The 15,042-nt window shown below is 43.2% G+C and overlaps 1 long non-coding RNA gene across 1 annotated transcript in view; it reads left to right on the top strand.

Annotated features, from left to right (window-relative positions):
* The window catches only part of LOC148123566 (uncharacterized), an 83,705-nt gene extending 77,093 nt beyond the window's left edge, over nucleotides 1–6,612 (top strand). The window contains exons 2-3 of the long non-coding RNA XR_015739360.1: nucleotides 3,118–5,021; nucleotides 5,792–6,612. This is a non-coding gene — a long non-coding RNA (uncharacterized LOC148123566). The remainder of the gene's footprint in view (nucleotides 1–3,117; nucleotides 5,022–5,791) is intronic.
* Nucleotides 6,613–15,042: the final 8,430 nt, after the last annotated feature.

Raw genomic sequence — 15,042 nt, 5'->3', positions numbered from 1 at the left:
TTCTTGAGTGGTGGTTGGGTAATCTCAGCTTGTGGTTCTTCCTGCAGCCAGGTATTGCTTCAGGGTAAACTACTGAGACTGAGGCCTCTTATTAAATTTATGAATGGCCGAGTCCTACTCTGGCAGGTGATAATGGTTGGAAGTAAAGAACCTGCCCATACTTAGCTTATCATAGCTGACTTCCACAGTCCCAATACCTCTGGAAAATTCTACCCTAGGGGATGAAAACTAGCCTCCCAATAGATCACTATTCTGTACTTAAGCGCTTCAGCCAGTGTAACATGAGGGCCGGCTTGTTGGGGTTTCTGTCCCACCCGCTACCCCACAACCAGCAAGTCCCAAAGGAAATCTCACGGAGTCTACATTAGGTTATAAACTGATTGGCCCATTAGGTCAGGCTACTTATTAGCTCTTATAACTTTTGTTACCCCATTATCCTTATCTATGTTAGCCACATGGCTTGGTACCTTTTTCAGCTGTCAGCTCACATGATGCTTCTTTGGTGATCTGGGCAGGAATGGCAGAGGGAGCTTCCTGCTTCCCAGAATATTCCCATTCTTTTTGCTCCACCTTACTTCCTGTCAGGCTTTCCCGCCTATACTGCCTGCCTGGACAATCAGCATTTTATTAAAATATGATTGACAGACTACAGACAATTCTCCCGCATCAAGCCGGTGCTGATTAAATTTCCCAGGTATTGGTCATTTGTTGTGTGGATGACATTCTCCTCTCCTGCTCATAAATCAGTACTTATGTGAATGCTTGACTTTCATGGGAAACAAGCTTAAAAGAGCAAAATTTGAACATAGCTTCATGTAAAATACAAAGCAACCACACTACAATTGCTTAGAATATATTATTACTTAGAATATATTGTTACTTCACAACGATTTGGCCATCATCCCCTCAGTTTAAAACTTAAAATCTTACAATCTAGGTGTTGTTTATTAGTTTTGTGCTTACCCTTGGTCTGACATAATTGATCAGACTCTCTGTGAGTTTGAGGTCAGCCTGGTCTACAAAGCTAGTTCAGGGACATTCAAGACTACACAAAGAAACCCTGTCTGGAAAAAAACAAAATTAATAAAGAAACAAAATAAAAAAGGGGCCCTGCGGTGGTGGCACTTGCCTTTAATCTCAGCGCTTGGGAGGCAGAGTTAGGTAGACCTCTTTGAATTTGAAGTCAGCCTGGTCTAAAGATCGAGTTCCAGGACAGCCAGGGCTGTCTAGGGAGGTGGGAGGGGCAGGAGGCATGTAGGTCCTTGTGCTCACTGATGAATACTACGGAAATCAGGAATATTAAATGTACAGGGTCATCTCTTCTAAGAGAGATGTATAATCTATTTTCTACCCAGAAGGCTGGGGACAGATGGGGTTAATAGCCTGGTAACCTCTGTGTTATTTGTATGGTCAGACCACAACAGCTACCCCAGAACCATATCTTGATCTTGTTTATCTCAGTCCACCACAGCAGGATCCTCCCCCAGACCCTTATCCTGAGCTTGTGTCCTCAGTTAATCTGTAGATCCTATCCTTATGGAAGATGTCACTTGGACTTGAGAAGAGTTTCTATGTAGTCCTGCTTTAAGCTCTGCTCTGCACAGAGATGGAGTTAATAGTCACTAGGAAACATTTTTCCCCATTTTCTATGCTTAAATATGTCTAAAATAAACTACTGAGTCAGACTTTCAAAGTCTGAACCAACACTGCCCACTGAGTCAGGTTAAACAGGGCTTCTTTCTGGCTTCCTGTGGATCAACCCTCTCCTGGTGGAGGTGTTGGCAGAGACCCTCACAGGCATCTTTCAAAAGCAATCTCACTGGGTGGGTGCTGCCTTGTGGGTGGAACATCTCACCATAAGCAGGGTCAGGAGTGAAAGGTTGGACCAATTTTCACCGGTTTCCAAAACTAACTTAGAGAAGCCCAGTTCTGTTTCGGACCCACACTGAGCTCTGAAGTCAGTAGGCACAATTTCCAGGTTACATTAAGACCTTACTGACCATTTAAGCTATGGACAAGAGAAGGCGGGTCCATCATCTGATCCAATTGACAAGGGCAGCCCTTACCTAGAAATGATCTTATGTAAAAGAGTCTTGGTCACTGTCAGAGCAGTGTCCCCTCTGAGTAGCAAATGCTTCTATCCAGTTGAGGTGTCAACACATGCAGATACTTAAACTTGGGTGTGAGAGGCTTGATTTCTGTGAAATAAAACCTCCATTTCTTGTCAGGGTTAGTCCCCTCAGATGAACAGATAGTCCAGGCTACACAGAGAAACCTATCTCAACCTCCAACCCCCTTCAGACCAAAATAATGAATACCGAATTTGACAGGTCTTTATACAGATTGACAAAGAACAAAGAGAATATTACAGCTAGTTTATCACAAATGGAATAGGCATTGCCACAAACCTTGAGAAGTAAAATAATTACAAGAGAAATCTCTAAAAATTTTATGTAAAAATCACACAACACAGTCATATACACATTTGTAGAAACATGAGCACATGCAAAGCAATCACAAGAAGAAAGTTCACAAACATCTGAGAAGAAAGATGACATTTTTTTAAAGATGCCAAGTCAGCAATCAGATGGCATCCAGTAAGAAAAAGTAAAGACAGACATTACCAGTGACTTCAACTAAACAAATAATCTTCAATTTCTCTTTCCTAGGATTAGTTGTTACAGGTTTCCTTTAGTGATGGCTGAGATATCTGAATACAGCCAGTCTACTTAATGCCACTATAGTTACAAATTAATTAGGGAGAAATAGTGCATCTTACATTAGTAATACTTTAGTAGCACAACATAAGAGCTCAAAATCCAAGAATCAATCAGGTGTGGTGCACACACCTTTAAGCCCGATGCTGGGGACATAGAGGCAGGAAGATCTCCAAGTTCCAGGTCAACCTGGCCTGCATAGTGAGTTCCATTCCATGTTGTGCTTCATAGATAGGCCCTACCTCAAAAATGTGTTTTCAATAGTGATCTCTCCATATTTTCAAGTCCTTACGTTGTCACTGTGTGTGTGTCACGTGTATGTGAGTGCTAGTGCACTTGTGCAAAGTGTCCCTGTGGAGTCAGAGGAAACTAGTGTGAGTTCATTCTCCTTCTATTCCAGATCTGGATGTGCAGAAGAAGCTTCTCTGAGCACAGTGGAGAGCAGCACTGACCCAGATCAGCACCAGGAGGATGTGGACCCAGCAGCACCAGCTCCCAGGATCTTCTGCCTTTCACTGTCAGATTGTCACTGCAGGGACAGCCAGCCTGTAGGACTGAGCAGCTTCTGGGTTCTCTGTTCTTACTGTGAATGTGGACATTGCTATGCTACCTAGTGTATGACTAACCTATAATAGTAATAATATTATAAAATATTATATTTTCTCTTATGACTATATTATATATAGTCATTTAAAAATAAAAGACACATTTTTTCTTTTGTTCTAGAGATGGCTGCCTAGTAAGGTGTGGTTATAATAAATATCTACTACAAAATTAATATTTTTAACAGAATTTAACTTCCAACAAATACCTTATCAGGGGTGGGACCTTTCTAGTCTGTCTCACATTGACCTGGATACACAAGAGTAAAAAGTTCACATTCCCACTAAGGAGATCTGGTTGTCCTGTTTCCTATGCTAAGGATGTGTACACAACCATGTCCTTTTTCAGACATCTAGTTCAAGTAGATCCATGTTATGGGCAAATCCAACCAGGGCACACCAAGGAAACAATACAAGGTGATAAGAAAGGGCCCAAGTGACTGCACAGAGTGAAGACCATGAAATGCTGTCTGCAGCATCCTGATTCATCTGGTGGAGGCTGATGGAAGGGAGAGTGGTGGCACCAGATGAACTCTCACGACTTCTCTGGAGCATTTTCAACCTGCAGCAAGGAAACACATCTTTTGAAGGGTCTGAGGAAAGCCTGGGTCAGTTCTCCTGGGTGCCCTGTACCAATCATCACCACCCACAGCCACCCTCACTGAGGGTCATTCAGTTCCCTCCTCCATCACCCCTGGGCTCTCCATCCTGGATCCCTTACTGTCTTCCTCCTTCTTTCCCTTGTCCCAGAGCCCCAGACCCTGCTGCAGACCTGGAGACCAGAATAAAGTGGTGATGACCAGCTCTGCTTCCTGACTCAGGGGCTGATAGGAGGGGCTGGAGGAGTCATGGGAACCCCTATCCAGCCTTCTTCTCCATTCTTTCTCAGCCTTAGAGCGACACACACAGGTGTGGTTGTGACTGTCTCAGCCCCACCTTGTCCAGACAGGAGCAGACTCCAACAGCAGCTCAGTCCCCCGGCCTGCAGTGAGGACACTGCTCCTTCTGGAGGCCACAGCTCTATTCATTGTGAGTTCATGTGTGTGAGCATAAGCTTGCATGCCTGTAAGTGCACTGTGTGAATGCCTGGTGTCTGTGGAGAAGAAGGGGCTGTATGGTTGCCAAGTGGGTGCTGGGACTGGATCCCAAGTCCGACTCATGAACAGGAAGTGGTCTTGCCACTGTGCCATCTCTTTATTTATATCTTTTTTATCTTTGTCTGTGGTATGGAATCTTCTTCTCCCTATACATCGACTAGAGCTACCACATTTTTCATTTGTGTTCCTAATGTTACACATCTGCATCATGGGACCTTCCTGATTAGGAACCTACTCTGATCAGGCACCTGCTGTGTTCCCTCCTAATTCCCCACTGCTCTGTGACATGATTCCTGTCTGTCAAGGCTGAGCATGCACACACTATTGCTAGCAGGTGACATGAACTCCAGATCTCCTGCCTCCTTTCTCAATAAGATGCTATAGATGAGGGACAGCATCATGTCTCCAGGAATTCATTCCAGCTTCCCCACTCCTCGCCCATCTTTGTCTTACCCCACTCCCAACACAGCCCTCAGTCCCTTCATTGTCAAGGATTCTCCTCAGAGACCACAGAAGAAGGGAGTAGCGGAGGATCAGCAGTGGGACAGAGATGTGGGGCTTGATGACCAGGGACGAAGGCTGGACCACATGTGGAGCATCAGTAGGTGAGGCTGAAGTGGAAACACAAGTTGAGTCTTTGACCAGACCTCAAATCTGAGGAAATCTCACCATAGCTTCTGGGTTGTCTAGCAATTCAGCAACACAGAGTTCCACCCCCATTGCTATGTAACAACTGTTTAGGTGGATCCTGAGTAGGAAGGGAGAGACAGCATGTTCCGTGACCTAATAAGACTCAGACAGGTATGGTAGGAGAAGCAGGATAATAATGGAGCCCATCTTTCCTCTGGCAGGATAGGAGGCATGAGATGACCTGTGAGGATGGTGCCAGGGAAGAAGACAGATCAGGTGAGAGGAAAAGCAACAGTGAGTGCAGAATGAGGAAAAGGCCAGGAAATACAAGGATGCTCAGACTGTGACAGCCAGCGAGACCCGCAGTGAGAGAACAATGTAACCACAATTAATGAGATAGGAGAGAGTGAGAAATGAAATAAATGACAGAAAAAAATGACCATTAACCCAAGGACTCATGGTGATTAGATTATTACGTGTGTGTGTGTGTGTGTGTGTGTGTGTGTGTGTGTGTGTGTGTGAGAGAGAGAGAGAGAGAGAGAGCTCACACACACACATGCACAGACACACTCACCCTAATCTGCAGTGAGTTTCTTCCCTTTATTCCAAGTTACCTGTAGGCTCCAGCTTTTCTTCCAAGAGTGACTTGATCATCTCCTTAAGTCAGATCCTGTAGTCCCCCTGTGAGGTCCTGGATAAAAAGTCTGTTAAATCCTTGTTTTTCTCCCACATCTCTTTCATCCAGCTGGATCCAGGGTCAACTTCAGTCCACTCTCCAGTGCTTGTGTCAACATGGACCATTTTGTGTCCATTGAGGTCAAAGTCCCAGGATCCATTGAAACGTCCATCTACTTCATGCCAACAACAACAGCCTGGCCTGCAGAGCAAGGGGCTCTGTGCCCATTGGAAAGAAATGAGCCTCTGCCCTTGATGAATCCTGTCCCCTACCCTCTCTCCCATCCTCTGACCTTGCTCTACCCTAAAGCCTTGCTGCAGGACCTCTTAGGTTTGACTACCAGTGATTCATTTTTTTTCTCCATGAAAACAATGAATGTCCCTAATGTGTCACAAATCCTGTTCTTTCCCTCGGGGGCCCATCTAATATGTTCTTTTATTTAGTTTGTGGCAGTGCAGTTTGACCTAGGGCCTCATGCATACCAGGCAAGTACTCTACCCCAAGAATATGGGGCCATTTGAAGCTTACCTCTGAATGTCTTATTCTCCTGCTTCAAGTGGATCGCTTGTTCTTTGAACAGGTCAACTCCATTTTTCAGAGCATCAATCTGTGGGTCACAGATCTTTGTGGCATTCAGCCAGTTCCCCAGAACACCAATGGCTTGGCAGTTGTTGTTACTGCTGTTGTAGGAAAGAAAAGTCTCTACATTCAGTTGGCCTTGGACTTCCTGCCTCCATGGTCCAGACCCTGACCTGCCCACAGTGTAGGTGTAGCAAAGAGAAGCAGCATCTGTGAAGGAAACATGCAGTGAGGTTAGGGATGCAGAGCTGGGGCTCAGAGACAGTCTCTGCCTGTAGATCAAGAAAATCTTTTGGAAGGGAGTCTTTAAAAAAGAGAGAAATAAATAAATTTCTTAAGTAAATAAAGGAAATAAAATAAAATGGCTGACTGATGTGGGCTTTCTCTCTGTATGCTTGGATATCATTAATGAATAAAGAAACTGCTTTGGACCTATAGCAGGGCAGAACTTAGGTAGGCAGGGAAGGCAGAACTGAATGCTGGGAGAAAGAAAGGTGGAGTCAGAGAGAAGCCAATTAGCCCCGCTGGAGAGCTGACTGGGTTTCCACTGAGCTAAGTAAAACACAGTCAGTCAATTTCTCTTGCTTGAAGATGTAGGTTATGGTGTGGGCAACCCCTGATCTCCATCGACAATTTGTAGAAGGATACTTAAAAGAAATCCCACACTAGCTCAGAACTGAGAAATAGATGGTCATTTATTTAGGGGTAGACTCTCAAATCGGACTCCTCTGCTTGAATGGAGATCAGAAAACGAATCCTACAACCACAGCAGAGAGGCTGGATGCATGCTCTACGTCTGCATATATAGTGTAAGAGGCCTATACAATGGGCAGGTAACCACTGACTGTGAGACTTCCTACAGCAACAATCTCTTATGCGTTATCACGTGACCTCGCTAGGGGTTGGCCCTGTCAGTTATGACAGGAAAACTTCAGGATGTCTTCTCTGGTTCTGTTCATCCTGGAGAATCTCCAGAAGCTGCTCATGTAGACCGTGTGGACACAGGATGGTGCGTGAGGCTGGAGGGGCAGAGTGAGCAGGGTGAGGATGGGACAGAGGTTGCATGGACACCATTTTTACTGATCTGTACTCTCAGATCATAGACTTGAAAATCTTTGCTGGTTAGCTCAAACTGCCAGTTTGATCCAGCCTAGCCTCACCTAAGAAGAGACTGTCTACTGAGGGCCTGTTTCTACTACTAATGATGTAGAAATGTGCAGCCACTATGGACATTACTATTCCTGGGGCAGGTGGTCTCTGACTGGATAAGAAATCTAGCTATGCAGGAGCTAGTGATTCAGACAGCAAGCAGCATCCTCCATGGTTCCTACTGTGCCTCTCTGGCTGTGAAGTGAGTTCCTTAGTTGTAGATAATGCTGTGAGGAATAGCACATGGGCCTGCCTCTGAGTACCTGCCCTGACCTCCCTCAGCGACAGACTCTGGCTTAGAAGTAGGAATTAAATAAATCAGTTTCTCCCTTACATTGCTCTTGATAGTGTGTGCATTACAGCATCATAATAAAACCAGAACAACACATACCTAATCCCCTGGACGTACTGCAGTGGTCCAGGGATGGCTTCCTAGACCTGGTCAGAGGCTAGCCCACACTGCAGGACACAGAAAATCTAGACTGGTTGAATCTGGCAGTAGAAGAGTGGGGATCAAAAATCTCAGAGAAGTGCATATGCCAGAGTGGATGGAACAGCAAACATTTCCAGAGGAAGTGTGCAGAGTCCATGCTGTCTGTGGATGCTGGAGCATCTGTGTTGAGAAGGACCAGGGAGAAGGACACCAGCATGGCTGGAAGTGCAGAGATGGTGATGATGATGGCTCAAGGCCATCAAACTGTATTTCTAACTTGGAACCTCAGAAGTATGCAACAGAAAATCAGGTGGAGTGGTCAGGAGGCAGTAACATCAACAACAGTGGTTCATTGTGAAGTTAGGGGGATGAACCTTGAAGTCTAACCACTTAAGGGGGTCATGGTTAACAGAACACAAAATTCCTAAATATAGAGAGATGGTTAGGCAACCCAGATTTTGACTGGATTTTAATAATTAAAGACAAAACAAGTGATCAAGAAGCTGAAACCTGATGTCTCATGAAAATCCTAGGATCTTGTGCCCAGTGTTTAAACTGAACCAATCAAAACTAATCTACCTCAAAGACAGCCCCAGATTATTTCAGGGCTGAACAGCTGAAAACAAACTAAAAGCCCTTTGCCAACGTAAACTGTGCTCACACCAGAAAACACCTTAGCTAAGCAGGGGCTAGCACACCTTGCCAAATATTGAGGACTCTGGCAATGGTCCTGGTTGGGGTATTTGAAATCTGTCCTCGTTCCCAAGCCCATATAGTCTACCTACTGGGGAGATGACATCAGATACTGGTGTTCATTTAAGAAGGAGAAGGTTTGTTTTTTCCTCTGTGAATGTCAGGCACTAAATCTCTTCAACCTTGCAAGCCTCACTATATCCATCCTGTATCAAATACTCAGGTCTGCATTCAGTGTGACAGATGCAGAAGGCAACAAGCTAATGAATGGGACAGCAGCCTTGTCCTCTGTCCTTCTTCTGACCCCATGTACCAGTGTTGGTGCCCATCCCCTCAGAGTGTTTTCAGAAGTACTGTGAAAACTACCTGCTTCCCAGGCTGCTCTCTCTCAGGACCCAGTACCTGGCCAGGAGAAATGGAGTAATTTACCCTGCTGCAGGAACCTCAGACTGGCTCCTGCCAAAGCAAGGCCATTGTCCTATTTGGAACAGACACAAAATCCACCCAGGGCCATTTCCTAGAATTGACACCTTAGACTTCAAGATTGTCCAGGGTCAGAGGGTCCTAGAGGCAGGCCCAGCTGTGCTCTTCATCGATTATTGTCTCTGGCTGCTTTCAAGTCCAGGAACAGAGCCGAACAGGATAACAGAGACCATCTGTCCCGTGAAGACTTCAGTACTGATACAGTAGCTGTATTAGTCACTTCCTGCTGCTGTGATGAACACCAAGGCCACGATCACACAGAAGGAAGGGTTTGAGATCTTAGAGTTTCAGAGGAGAAGAGTCCATCACCTCACAGCAGAGAAGCATGGCACCTGGGGTGCATGGTGGCTGAGCAGCAAGCTCATTCAAAAACTATATCATTTGAATAACTGCTTGGTTTATTAGATCTTATCTCTTACTGACTATCTCTTACATCTTAATTTAACCCATTTCCATTAATCTGTATTATCACCACATGGCTGTGGCTTACCAGGTAAAGTTCTGTCCACTATCTATCTCCAGCGGGGCTTCGTGGCTTCTCTCTGACTCCACATTCTTTTTCTCAGTATTTGGTTTAGATTTCCCCACCTACCTATATTCTGTCCAGTGCAGTCCAAAGACAGATCTTTATTAACCAATGGTATTTACAGCATACAGAGGGGAATCCCACATCCCCTCCCCTTTTCTGTCTAAAGAAAAAGGAAGGTTTTAACTTTAACATAGTAAAATTACATATAAAAAACAGGTATCAAGCAAGAATTACTGTTACAATACTTACATCTACTTTATCTTTTATCATAACTAAGGAAAACAATAATTATGACTATCTATTTTTCAACTCCATCAAAGACTCCAGAAAGATATAATATTACCTAAGTAAACAGGAAGTGCATTGTAAGCAACTTCCAAAACTCTCGAACTGACAGAGACATCTTGCTGCCTGGACTGTCACCCAGAGTTCTTCTGTACTGTTGGGACATCCATCTTCAGCCTCTAGGCCCATAGCATACTTTTTCATAAAGCAAAAAATTTCTAAGACAGTTCCACCTATTGGTGTGGGAGAATTGTCTGTATTCTGTCAATCATGTTTTAAATAAACACTGATTGGCCAGACAGGAAGTATAGGCAGTAAAACCAGACAGGAAGTAGAAATGATGCAACAAGAACAGGAGTATTCTGGGAAGGAGGAAGCTGATTCCTCCCACTCCTACCCAGATCACCAAAGCAGCAGGATGTGATCTGCCCCAATGAAAAAGGTACTGAGCCACATGGCTAACATAGATCATAATAATGGATTAATATAAGCTACAAGAGCTAATAAGTAGCCTGACCTAATGGGCCAATCAGCTTTATAACTTATAGAGATCTCTATGTGATTTTCTCTGGGACTAAACAGCTGGGGAACTGGGCAGGACAGAAAACACAAGCAAGTCAGCCCCTCATATTACAACCTATATTGGCAGTTTGTCAGTCACTCATTTTCTGTGTCCTGCAGAATGTCTGGCAGACTCTTTTATGAAGAAGGAACCCCAAAGAACAGTCTCACCTTCTTTAGGCAAATTCAGCAGTCATTTCTCTGTGGGTCTCGCATATTCAGTTCATGCAGCACAACATCAAGCAATCCAGACAAGAGCAATTTCTTGCCCAAATGGCTCACAAACTTCATAAAGAGCCTATTCGATGCCCATTTCCCTCTTGAAGTAACATGGTGTTGCCAGGAGCAGATGTGTCTCACTGTCATGAAAAGTCCTAAGTTTTTAACATTTTAAATGCCATGTTTCATAGTCCTTGAAAGGTTTGAAGAATGCCTATCCATCTGAAATACATTTCTTTTCATCTAGAAAATCTAACTAGAAACCCGCCTATCCTTTTGCAATCTCCATGGAACTCCAAAACACAGCTTGCCCCAATACTTAGGGGACTTAAGAGGTGAGTAAACAGCTATGTGACAGGACACCCCACTCTCTAGGACCTCTACAATGGGACAAACCCCTGGGCTTCTCCCCAAGCTGCCTTGGGTTTTCTAACCAGCCAGCAGGGAGTTTCCTGTGGGTAGTGTCCCTCAAAGTGCAAACCCATCCGCCAGCCCCTCCAACTTACTAGCCCCACCCTACCCACAAACTTGCCTATCCTCTGGCAACCTTGGTGAAACTCTGAAACACAGCTTGCTCCAATACTGAGGAGACTAAGAGCTCACTACAATACTGAGGAGACCAAGAGAGAGAACCAAGAGAGCTAGCCAGGAGACAAGAACAAGAGAGCAGGCTTATAGAGACCTCAGAGACTTTCTGAGACACAGACAATGACAGTAAAGAACAGACTAAGAAAAACTCCCAAGCACTCAGGCATCCACTTCAAGGATTTGACCAAGATACCAAAACACTGCTGGCCTCATTTGAAGGAAAGGATGGGTAGATGCCAATGCAAGAATTTATCCAACAACCTAAAAAGCAACATGGGAACACCAGAACCCAATGGTTACACAACAGGAAGACTTCATCATCCTAACCTAGAAGAAGGAGAAGAAAATGACTTTAAATGTAACTTTATGAAAATGATGAAGATCTTTAAAGAGGAAATGAAAAGCTCCCTTAAAGAAATAGAGGAAAAGAAAAAAATTAAAAAAAGAAATAGAGGAAAAGACATATAAAAAATTGGAAGAAATTAATAAATCCCTCAAAGAAACCCAAGAAAACCAAGTAAAAAATAAACGAGTGAAGGAAACAGTTCAAGATTTGAATACTGAAATACAGGTAAAAAAGAAAACACAAACTGAGAAAATTCTGGATATGGAAAATCTGGGTAAATGAACAGGAACTATTGAGACAGGTATAACCAACAGAATACAAGAGATAAAAGAAAGAATCTCAGGTGCTGAAGATACTATAAAGGAAATAGACTTATTGGTCAAAGAAAACATTACATCCAACAAATTCTAAACAGAAAACATCCAGGAAATCTGGGACATCATGAAAAGACCAAACCTAAGAATAATAAGAATAGAAGGAGAGGAACTCCAGGTCAAAGGCCCAGAAAATATATTCAACAAAATCATAGAAGAAAACTTTCCCAACCTAAAGAAGCATATCCCTATGAAGGTACAAGAAGCTTACAGAACACCAATCAGATGGATCAAAAAAAAATGTCCCCTCACTATATAATAATCAAAATGCAAAACACACAGAATATCAAAAGAGTATTAAGAGCTGCAAAGGAAAAAGGTCAAGTACCATATAAAGATGGACCTATCAGAATTACACCTGACTTCTCAATAGAAACCATGAAAGCCAGAAGGTCTTGGACAGATGTGCTGCAGACACTAAGAGACCGTGGGTGCAAGCCCAGACTACTATGCCCAGCAAAGCTTTCAATCACCAATCTTCAATGGAGAAAACAGGATATTCCATGACAAAAACAGATTTAGACAATATGTATCTACAAACCCAGCACTACAGAAAGTACTAGAAGGAAAATTCCAACCCAAGGAAGCTAACTGTACCCACAAAAGCACAGGTAACTGATATCCTCACACACCCGCCTAACCCAAAAAGGGAAACACACAAACATTACTACCAAAAACAACTGGAATTAACAACCACTGGTCATTAAGATCTCTTAATATCAATGAGCCCAATTAACCTATACAAAGATACAGGCTAAGAAAATGGATAAGAAAACAGGATCCAGCCTTCTGCTGTATACAAGAAACACATCTCAACCTCAAAGATAGATACTGGTAAAGTATTGGGAAAAGGTTTTCCAACCAAATGGACCTAAGAAACAAGTGGGTGTAGCTATCCTAATATCTAACAAAATAGATTTCAAACTAAAATCAATCAGAAGAGCTGGAGAAGGACACTTTATACTCATAACAGGAACAGTCCACCAAGATGTAGTCTCAATCCTGACCATCTATGCCCCTAATACAAGAAATATTACTTGTATTTAAGTAATAATCACACATGAAACCCCACATAGTAATAGCAGGAGACTTCAACACTCCACTTGGCAATGAACAGAAACTTAAAAGAGGAGGGAGGAAAGATGAATATGGGATCAGGGAAGAATATATTTCAACTAAGGGAGTCATTTTAGGGTTTACAGGAGACTTGATTATATATGGGATCCAAGGTCCAAGGAGAGATCCCCCAGATTGTTCTCTGGACAGAGGAGAGGGTGCCTGAATCGGCCAAGGCCCATAACCATACTGATGTATATTTTGCTTATCACCATAGATCCTTCATCTGGCGAAGGACGGCGATGCGGACAGAGACCCACATAGGAGCACCGGACTGAGCCTCCCAAGGTCCAAATGAGGAGCAGAAGGAGGAAGAACATGAAGGACGAAGTCAGGACTGCGAGGGATGCTATCACCCACTGATGCAGGGGAACGGATCTAATGAGGGTTTACCAAGGCCAGTTGGACTGGGACTGAATGAGGACGTGATCTAACCAGATTCTCGGAATTTGGCCGGATTCTCTGAATGTGGCTGGCCCGAAGTCTTTCTGAAAAGCCATTGACTATGATACTGGGACCTGTTTCCTCTGCATATACTGGATTTTGGGGATCCAGTCTGTTTGGATGCTCGCCTTCCTGGACCTGGAGGGAGGGGGGAGGAACTTGGACTTCCCACAGGGCGGGAAACCCTGACTGTCCTGGGGGACGGAGAGGGGGGATGAGGGAGTGGGGGAGGTGGGAGGGTGTTGGGAGGAGGGGCGGAAATGGAAACTTTTATAATTTAATAAAATTTACTTTCAAAAAAAAAAGAAAGAAGAGAACAGGTGTCATGAATCAAATGAGCTTAACAGACATCTATAGAATATTCCACCCAAACACAAAAGAATATACCTTCTTCTCAGCACCTCATTGAACCTTCTATAAAATTGATCACATACTCAGTAACAAAGCAAACCTCCAAAGACACAAAAAAGTTGGAGTAACCCCCTGTGCCTTATTGGATCACCGAGTATTAAAGTTAGAATTTAACAACAATACTACTCTCAGAAAGTCTACAAACTCATGGAAATTGAACAGTGAACTACTGAACCACCCCTGGGTCAAGGAAGAAATAAAGACAGAAGTTAAAGACTTCCTAGAATTTAACAAAAATGAAGGCACAACCTATCTAAATCTATGGGACACTATGAAAGCAGTGCTAAGAGGAAAGTTCATAGCACTAAGTGTCCACATAAAGAAAATAGGGAAAACTCACATTAGTGACTTAACAGTACACCTGAAAGCTCTAGAACAAAAAGAAGTAGACTAACCCAGGAGGAGTAAGACAGGAAATAATCAAATTGAGGGCTGAAATCATCAAAATAGAAACAAAGAAAACAATAGAAAGAATCAATAAAACAAAGAGCTGGTTCTTTGAGAAAATCAACAAGATAGACAAACCCTCATTCAAACTAATCAAAAGGCAGCAAGAACATCTAAATTAAGAAAATCAGAAATGAAATAGGGGACATAACAACAGATACTGAGGAAATTCAAAGAATCATTAGGTCATACTACAAAAACCTGTACTCCACAAAATTGGAAAATGTAAAAGAAATAGAAAGCTTTTTTAGATAGATACCATATACCCAAATTAAATCAAGACCAGGTGAGCAAGTTAAATAGACCTATACATTGCAAGGAAGTAGAAGCTGTCATCAAAAGTTCCCAACTAAAAAAAGCCCAGGACCAGATGATTTTAGTTCAGAATTCTACCAGAACTTACAAGAAGAGCTAGTAACTATACTCCTCAAAGTGTTCCATATAATAGAAACAGAAGAAACATTGCTAAACACTTTTATGAGGCTACAGTTACCCTGATACTGAAACCACATGAGACTCAATCAATAGAATTACAGACTAATCTCTCTCATGCACATGGATTCAAAAATACTCAATAAAATACTGGCAAACTGAATCCAAGAACACATCAAAAAAATCATCCACCGTGATCAAGTAGACTTCATCCCAGAGATGCAGGGCTGG

The sequence above is a fragment of the Myodes glareolus genome, chromosome 1 (assembly GCF_982192425.1).
Source record: "Myodes glareolus chromosome 1, mMyoGla1.1, whole genome shotgun sequence".
Lineage (NCBI taxonomy): Eukaryota > Metazoa > Chordata > Mammalia > Rodentia > Cricetidae > Myodes > Myodes glareolus.
The sequence above is the reverse complement of the archived record's forward strand: the minus strand, read 5'-3'. Positions and strand labels throughout refer to the sequence as shown.